The 9,929-nt window shown below is 39.7% G+C and overlaps 1 long non-coding RNA gene across 2 annotated transcripts in view; it reads left to right on the top strand.

Moving 5' to 3' along the window:
• LOC115219989 overlaps positions 1-4,835 on the top strand; it is a 29,192-nt gene extending 24,357 nt beyond the window's left edge. For both annotated transcript variants that reach the window (XR_005002328.1, XR_005002327.1), the window contains exon 3: positions 4,643-4,835. This is a non-coding gene — a long non-coding RNA (uncharacterized LOC115219989). The remainder of the gene's footprint in view (positions 1-4,642) is intronic.
• Positions 4,836-9,929: the final 5,094 nt, after the last annotated feature.

A 9,929-nucleotide genomic window follows, 5' to 3' on the forward strand; every position in this document is an offset into this window, starting at 1 on the left:
TAATATTCAAGGGAAGTAACTGTAGAAGATACTTTGTAGTTATGGGGACGTAAACAGACTAGCATCCGTTGTGTAGCAATGTTTGGGGACAAAGAGACACACGCACACACATATAAACATATATATGACTGGAGTTTTCCAGTTTCCTTCCACCAAATCCAATCACAAGGCTTTGGTCGGCTCGGGGCTATAGTAGATTTTTCAAACGATGCTGGTGTGTTTTCCTCCCTGTATTTCAGCGGCTCGGCAGAAAAGAATAAGTTAGAATAAATACTAGGCTTAGAAAGAATTAGTGCTGCTGACGATGTGCTCGAAGAAGATAGATTGGTATATATATATATATATATACTAGCAGTATCGCCCGGCGTTGCTCGGGTTTGTAAGGGAAATAACTATATAAGCATTTTTAGAGAGTTATAGCCAAAAAATAGCAAAAAATGCATTAAAAATGGAAAAAATATGATGGTAAATTTTTTTTTAAATCGTTTACTCATCGTAGACATTTTTAGAGAGTTACTTCCCTTATATAATAGTGAAAAAATGCATTAAAATGGAAAAAAACGATGGTAAATTTTTTTTTAAATCGTAGACTCATGTAGACGCTTTCTTAGCCATTTCTGTTTTGGTGTCTTCAAACCATGAAGTCGTTGTTCTAAAAGAACGCTGGTCTCCTTGACAACGCATTACGACGTTGATTTCCTTACACTCCCTTCCCCACAGGTGCAGGTGTGAGCGTGGATGCCAACTCCGCCGCCATCGACACACGAAAAATTATGCATTAAAATGGAATAAAAAGATGTTAAATTATTTTTAAAATCGTAGACTCATCGTAGACGCGCGCTAATACTCAGACGGGCTCGATATGAATCACGACTATAAGCTACCCGAATTTGGTTAAACTGCACCGCAAAATGTGGGAGTAGTTAGGAATCTAAATCGAAGGGGACAGACACTCACACAACTACAGTTTTATATATATAGATATACATAGCGCGGTAGTGGTGAGATGTGACAGCAAAGAAAAGCATACATTCACTCTGCATGCAATTATACTCGGAAAGTTCGTGAGGAACCCATTGACCCAATTTGCTGACTTTTCCGATAGCACACAGGTCTCAATGGATGGTTGAATGACCAAATCCAAGCTTCTCTGCTAGTTCCTCAATAGTTACGATGAGATTTTGTTCCAGGGTTTTCAGGATGTCCTTGTCGAGTTCTACAGATCTTTCAGGGACAGGTAATTTATAGGAATGTCATTCATGGGCAGGTAATTCAGGGGCTTGTAATTCAGGGATAGGTAATCCAGGGTATGTAATTCAGGGGCAATCAATTCAGATGAAAGGTAATTCAGGGACATGTCATTCACGGGCATGTCATTCAGGGGCAGGTCATTCAGGTGCATGTAATTAAGAGGCATATAATTGAGGGCCATGTAATTCAGGTGTTTCCAATTCAGGGGCAGGTAATTCAGATGCATGTAATTTAGGGGCAGGTACTTCACGGGTATGTAATTCAGGTGTATGTTATTGAGGGGCATGTAATTTAGGGGCACGTAATTCACGGGCATGTAATTCATGGGCAGGTAATTCATTGGCATGTAATTTAGGGGCAGGTAATTCACGGGCATGTAATTCAGGGGCAGGTAAATCAGGGGTATGTAATTCAGGGGCATGTCATTCAGGGAAGGTAATTCAGAGAAAGTAATTGAGGGGAAGGTAATCCAGGGACAGGTAATTTATAGGAATGTCATTCATGGGCAGGTAATTCAGGGTTAGGTAATCCAGGGGCATGTAATTCAGGGGCATGTAATTCAGATGAAAGGTAATTCAGGGCAGGTAATCTAGATGCAGGTATTTCAGGGGCATGTCATTCACGGGCAGGTAATTCAGAGGCATTTCATTCATGTGCATGAAATTAAGAGGCATGTAATTGAGGGGCAGGTTATTCAGTGGCAGGTAATCCAGGGTTAAGTAATTAAGGGGTATGTAATTCAGAGCAAGGTAATTCAGAGACAGGTAATTGAGGGGCATGTAATTCAGGTGCATGTAATTGAGGGGCATGTAATTCAGGTGTATGTAATTCAGGAAAGGTAATTTAGAGGATTGTCATTCAGGGGCAGGTGATTCAGGGTTAGGTAATCCAGGGGCATGTAATTCAGGGGTAATTCAGGGACAGGTAATTTAGAGGAATGTCATTCATGGGCAGGTAATTCAGGGGCTTGTAATTCAGAGGAAAGGTTATTCAGGGGCAGGTAATTCAAGGGTATGTAATTTAGGGATAGATAATTCAGAGGCATGTCATTCAGGTGCATGTAATTAAGAGGCATGTAATTGAGGGGCAGGTAATTCAGGGAATTCATGGGTGGGTAATTCAGAGGAATGTAACTCACGGGTAATTTAGAGGATTGTCATTCAGGGGCAGGTAATTCAGAGTTAGGTAATCCAGGGGAAGGTAATTCAGGGGTAATACAGGGACAGGTAATTTAGAGGAGTGTCATTCAAGGTCAGGTAATTCAGGGGCTTCTAATTCAGAGAAAAGGTTATTCAGGGGCAGGTAATTCAGAGGCATGTTATTCAGGGGCATGTAATTAAGAGGCATGTAATTGAGGGGCAGGTAATTCAGATGCATGTTATTTAGGGGCAGGTAATTCATATGTATGTTATTCAGGGGAAGGTAATTCAGGGGCAGGTAATCCAGCGGCATGTAATTAAGGGGCAGGTAGTTCAGGGGGCATGTAATTCATGGGCAGGTAATTGAGGGGCATGTTATTTAGGGGCAGGTAATTCACGGGCATGTAATTCAGGTATATGTAATTCATGGGCAGGTAATGCAGGTGCATGTTAATCAGGGACTCAGGGGCATGTAATTCAGGAGCAGGTAATTCAGGTGTATGTAATTCAGGGGCATGTAATTCAGGTGCATGTAATTCATTGGCAGGTAATTCAGGGGCATGTCATTCAGGGAAGGTAATTCAGAGGCATGTAATTCAGGGGCATGTAATTCAGGGGCGGGTAATTGAGGGGAAAGTAATCCAGGTGCAGGTGATTTAGAGTAATGTCATTCATGGCAGGTAATTCAGGGGCAGGTATTCAGAGGAATGTAATTCAAGGGAAGGTAATTCAGAGACAGGTAATTTATAGGAATGTCATTCATGGGCAGTTAATTCAGGGGCAGGTAATATAGGGGTATGTAATTCAGATGAAAGGTAATTCAGGGGCATGTAATTTAGGTGCAGGTATTTCAGGGGCATGTCATTCACGGGCAAGTAATTCAGTGGCAGGTAATTTAGGGATAGATAATTCAGAGGCATGTCATTGAGGGGCAGGTCATTCATGTGCATGTAATTAAGAGGCATGTAATTGAGGGGCAGGTAATTCAGGGGCAGGCAATTCAGATTCATGTAATTTAGGGGTAGGTACTTAGGGGGTATGTAATTCAGAGGCATGTAATTCATGGGCATGTAATTTAGGGGCAGGTAATTCACGGGCATGTAATTCAGGTGTATGTAATTCATGGGCAGGTAATTGAGGGGCAGGTAATTCAAGTGTATGTAATTCAGGTGCAGGTTATTCAGGGACAGGTAATTTATAGGAATGTTATTCATGGGCAGGTAATTCAGGGTTAGGTAATCCAGGGGTATGTAATTCAGGGGCATGTAGTTCAGATGAAAGGTAATTCAGGGGCAGGTAATTTAGGGATAGATAATTCAGAGGCATGTCATTCAGGTGCATGTAATTGAGTGGCAGGTAATCCCGGGTTAAGTAAGGGGTATGTAATTCAGAGCATGGTAATTCAGAGGCAGGTAATTGAGGGGCATGTAATTCAGGTGCATGTAATTCAGGGGCTTGTAATTGAGGGGCATGTAATTCATGGGTGGGTAATTCAGAGGAATGTAATTCAGGGGTAATTTAGAGGATTGTCATTCAGGGTTAGGTAATCCAGTGGCATGTAATTCAGGGGCTTGTAATTCAGAGGAAAGGTTATTCAGGGGCATGTAATTCAGGGGCAGGTCATTCAGGGGCAGGTCATTCAGGTGCATTTAATTAAGAGGCATGTAATTGAGGGGCAGGTAATTCAGGGTCAGGTTATTCAGGTGTAGGTTATTCAGGGGCAGGTAATCCAGGGTTAAGTAATTTAGGGTTGGGTTAGAGTTAGGGTTGGGTTAGGGTTAGGGGTTGGGGTGGGGTTGGGTTTAGGGTTAGGGTTGGGTTTGGGTTAGGGTTGGGTTAGGGTTAGGGTTGGGGTTAGGGTTTGGGGTTAGGGTTGGTGTTAGGGGTTAGGGTTGGGTTAGGTTAGGGTTAGGGTTGGGTTAGGGTTAGGGTTGGGGTTGGGTTAGGGTTAGGGTTGGGTTGGGGTTGGGTTTGGGGTTAGGGTTAGGGTCGGGAATTGGTTGGGCACAGGAAGGGGTCTCGCTTGTCACAGGGATGAGGGGCTCACATGGTCAGGGGTTTGGGTTAGTCTCTGGAAGTTGGGTCACAGATGGGGTCTCGAGTGGTCACAAAAGTGGTCTCAAGGGTTCAGTGTTACAGAAGGGGTTCGGGTTAGGGGTTAGGGGTACAGTTAGGGCTCAATTTCCATTGAAATACTCTTTCTTTGCTTCAAATAATTTTGAAAATAATAAAATTTCTGCTTCATTTCTCAGACATCAACGAGTGTTTAAGGAATCCTTGTCGTTATGGTGCCATATGTCAGAATTTCCTAGGTTCCTACCGTTGTGCGTGCAAACCAGAATTCGATTACATCGACCCCAGCGCGTAACTGGTACTTATTTAATCGACCCCGGTAGGACCCCTCGGCGGAATTTGAACTCAGAACGTAATAATAATAATAATAAAGACATTGTTACCTTGATAACCTTGTACCAATATGTCTTGTTGAGAACTAATATAACACACGCACACACATATAAACACACGCATGACAATACATAAAGACATTCTTGTTTAATGTGTTTATATGTACATATACATAAGAATATGAACTCACTCGTGAATAGTGAATTGATTTCAATCTTTCTAAATTAGAATTCAATAAAGGAAGCCATATACGAATCAATGTATAATAAACTATTGACACTCGCACTTGTCGCCAGTATAAATATATAGACTGTTTTTTTATTATATATACATCGACACAATACACACACGTATGAGTATACATTCTGTTTCACTTTTTTGTTTCAGGAACAAATTTTATTTCATTTTTTCTTTGTTTTTTTAAGATCCATTATGTAATTTTACTCGGATTTATAAAGATATAAATAACAATGTCTTATAGTTTTCTTGTTTCTTAGCTATATTTTTTATATTTCTCTCTTGAAATAGTTTCTTTGTTATGTTTATAACAACACACATCTTTTATATTATTGTTAATATTAAGGTTGTTGCATTTATTTCTTATTGTTGCGTATTTCGCAGCTATTTTTTTTAGAAGTTGATACAACTGAACTGAAAATTGATGAGTCTATTGATGCTGTAAAACAAGTCTACCTGATGCTTTACGAATGGTTCAAAAATTGCGACCCAGAAACACGGACACACGCAACATTAAGTGCAGCTCTTGAAGAACCCTTAACCCCAACCCCTAACCTTAAACACTAACCCTAACCCTAAACCCTTAACCTTAAACCCTAACCCCAACCTTAACCCTAAACCTAACCCTAAACCCTAATTGTAACGTAATAACATGTAAGGGAAGTAACTCTGGAAAATTTTGTACTTATTTCCCTTTCTAGAGTTACTTCCCTTGAATATAATTTAATAATACGTAAAAGTAATTTTATTAGATGTAAGGTAGGTAACTCTGGAAGATTTTTTAATTATTTCCCTTTCTAGAGTTACTCCCCCTTGCATATTATTATTAATTAAATATGCAAGGTAAGTAACTCTACGAAGGAAGATAAATTGTAAATCTTCCAGAGTTACTTCCCTTACATCTAATTAAATTACTATTATCTATTGTTAAATTATAATATTCAAGGGGAGTAACTCTAGAAAGGGAGATAACTAAATACTTCAAAAGTTACCTCCCTTACATTTAGTTACATGACAACTATCATCAAAATGTATTATGGAAGCTAATTAACTCTACAATACAATGTTCAGACGTAACGCATACACTTTTACTCTTTTCCTTGTTTAGTCATTTCACTGTGCCAATGCTGGAGCACAGCCTTTTCTAGAGCAAATCGACACTAAGACTTTTATCTGCGTCAGTCTAGTATTAATTCTGTTGGTCTTCTTTTCCCGAACGGATAAGTTAATGGAGTGTAAAAAACACCGGCATTGGTTGTCCAGCGGTTTTGGGGACACCGAAACATACACACATATACATATATATAAATATCTATATGTATATACATGTTTCTCTCTCTATATATATTGCAGAAACAATACTGCTGTCTTTAGTGACTCCCAACACAAAATTGCAGACATAACCTTCACTCCCACTGGCATCGTAGCAGCAATAAATGAGGTCAAATACTACTCTGCCGTAGGCCCTGATAGATTCCCCGTTAGTCTCCTGAAGGAATGTAAACACCAACTTGCTGTCCCACTGACCAACCTATGGAGGAATTCATTAGATGCAGGTTATATACCAAAACAGTTTCTATCCCAGTCAATCATCCCGGTTTTCAAACAGGGAAACGTATCCCTCGCACTCAACTATCGCCCAATCTCACTCACCTCCCACATCATCAAAGTGTTTGAAAGAGTGTTAAGATCAAGGATGGCTGACTTCCTGGAGACCCAGAAACTACTAAATGCAAATCAGCATGGCTTTCGCTGTGGCAAGGACTGTCTAACACACCACATTGAAGATGTACACCACATTGAAGATGTACTCAAAGCCTTGGGAACAGGTTCGAACTCTGATGTCATATATCTTGACTTCAGTAAAGCGTTCGACAGGGTAGACCATAATATCCTACTCTCAAAATTGGCAAATGTTGGAATCCGTGGAAAAGTTCTACACTGGATTAAGTATTTCCTGGCGAATAGAACACATGTTGTAGTTGATGGAGTCCACTCAAGCCCAGCAAAAGTCACCAGCGGTGTCCCCCAGGTGACTGTCTTGTGTCCGCTACTCTTCATAATCAACATAAACGACCTTTCCAGTGTCGTACATTACTGCAAAGTGAAAATATTTGCTGATGACACCAACTCCAGTCTGATCTATATGCTGTGAGTCAATGGGCAGACAGAAACAAAATGCAACTGAACGAGGGAAAATTTGAGCTGATGCATTTTGGAATAAACTCCTCACTAAAACAGCCATACTCTCTTCCTTCAGGGGAACCGCTCACAGCGTCTAACAATATTAGAGACCTGGGTGTAATTGTTGATGACGATCTCAGTTGGAGTGCACACATCAACAAGAAGGTCGATATAGCTCGTAGGATGAGTTCCTGGATCTTAAGAACTTTCCGGTCCAGAGAACAAGGTGTCATCATATCACTTTTTTCCTCCTTTGTACGGCCACAACTTGAATACTGCTGCCCACTGTGGTCTCCTCACACAAGACAAAACATCTCCAGAATTGAGTCACCCCAGAGGGCACTCACTAAACGCATTGAAGGCATGGCTGCTCTCGATTATTGGGATCGCCTTAAAGCCTTGAAACTTTACTCCCTCCAGCGTCGCCGTGAGCGGTACATCATTTGTACGATGTGGAAAATATACCGTCAACTTTGCCCAAACGACCTAAACATTAGCTTCAAGGTTCATCCAAGACTTGGACCACGGGCTATACGTCCCCTGCCCAATTCAAGATCACAACATACATGTACGCTGCAGCACAATTTCTTTTCCTCAACAGGCCCTGCCCTATTTAACATTGTCCCGAGAGAGATCAAAGAGGAAAAGGATCCCATCAACTTTAAACAGAGTCTGGATAGATTCCTTCAAAGAATACCAGATAAGCCACCCATAATTGGATATAACTCACCCAACAAGAACTCACTACTTGAACAAAACTGGATACAACTCACCCAACAAGAACTCAGTACTTGAACAAAACTTGACTTAAACAGGATTCGAATAATCCTATCAGGTGGTGCTATTAAGTTAGACATGGCCTGGACCAATCTTTGTTCGAAACATATCTAAGTTTATCTAAGTTATATATATATATATATATATATATATATATATATATACATACATATACAACATGAGAAAATGGAGAAATACATCTAAATCATTAATCAATTATCAGATAATACTTTATTAAACCCTGTCTCAATTTGTATATATATACATATATATATATATATTTATATATATATATAAATATATATATATATATATATATATATGTACCAGTTACGCAATGGCGTCGATATAATCGCCTTAATCCGTATGTCTGTCTTTGTTTGTCCCCTCTGTGTTTAGCCTCTTATGGGTAGTAAAGAAATAGGTATTTCGGCTGCCGCTACGCTCTGAGTTCGAATTCCGCCGAGGTCGACTTTGCCTGCTATTTCTAGCATATGGATATCCTTCTTGAAGGCCTGATCGATTTGCTTGACTAAATGCGGTGCTCCAGCATGGCCACAATTAAATGACTGAAACAAGTAAAATAAAAGAACATATATATATATATATGTTTTGATCTTCCTTGTTTCAGTCATTTGACTGTGGCCATGCTGGAGCACCGCATTTAGTCGAGCAAATCAATCCCAAGACATTATCTTTAAGCCTAGCGGTTCTTGTCAAGCGATGTTGGAGGGTGAGGGGAAACAGACACACACTCACAAACACATATATGTATACATTTATATACGATGGGCTTCTTTCAGTTTCCATCTACCAAATCTATTCATACATACACACACACATATGTGTGTTTTCATTTCTGTGTCTGCGTGCGCGCGAGTTTCCAGTTCATTGTTTGTGCGCGCGCTAGTGTATGCGTGTGGGCGTGTGTGTGTGAGTGTGTAACTGTGTATTTTCATTTGTGTGTGTGTGTGTTTGTCCGTATGTGTGTGTGAGTGTGAGTGTGTCTGAGTATTTTCATTTCTGTGTGTGTTTATGACTGGTTTTAATTATGTGTGCGTGTGTATTTTCGTTTCTGTGTGTGAGTGTTTCAGTGTGTAACTGTGCATTTTCAATTTTGTGCATGAATGTGTGTGAGTGTTTGTGTGTGTGTCGTTACGCACGCACGCACTGGTGTCGAAAGGCACAAACGCACACATACACACACGCAATTGAAAATACAGTCACACACGCACAGACACGCACACACACACACACACACACACGCACGCTCGCGCACACACACACACAAACACACACACACACAAAAAACACACACACACACACATATATATACATTTCAAAATAGAAAATTGCCCATTAACAGGTAATTTTTACATGCTAGAAATAGCAGCCAAACTTTGCCACGATCCTTCATTTTCTAGCAAATTTTCAAGTCCATGAAAAATAAAAACCTTTATCTAGTTAAATATCTTGTTAAATATATACAACTACATATATATATATACACACACACACACACAAATATATATATATATATATACATATACAAGATGAGAAAATGGAGAAATACATCTAAATCAAATATCAATTATCAGATAATACTTTATTAAACCCTATATCAATTTGTATATATATATACATATATATATATTTATATATTTATTATATATATAATATATATATATATATACATATATATATATTTATATATATATATATATATATATATATATATATATAATATATATATATATATATAGGGGGGCAAAGGAAAATGATTGCGTCTCTCATAGCCTCTCCTCTCCAGGTGTAATGATCGCTGCAGAACTTCTACCTGGCTGCGCCTTGCGGAAAGTTCTTGCTTATGGCCTCTCCTGCACTACTGTGTCCACAGCAGCACCTTCACGCGGTACCCCCTGTTCTCACTGAGCC

Source organism: Octopus sinensis, linkage group LG15 (genome assembly GCF_006345805.1).
Source record: "Octopus sinensis linkage group LG15, ASM634580v1, whole genome shotgun sequence".
Taxonomy (NCBI): domain Eukaryota; kingdom Metazoa; phylum Mollusca; class Cephalopoda; order Octopoda; family Octopodidae; genus Octopus; species Octopus sinensis.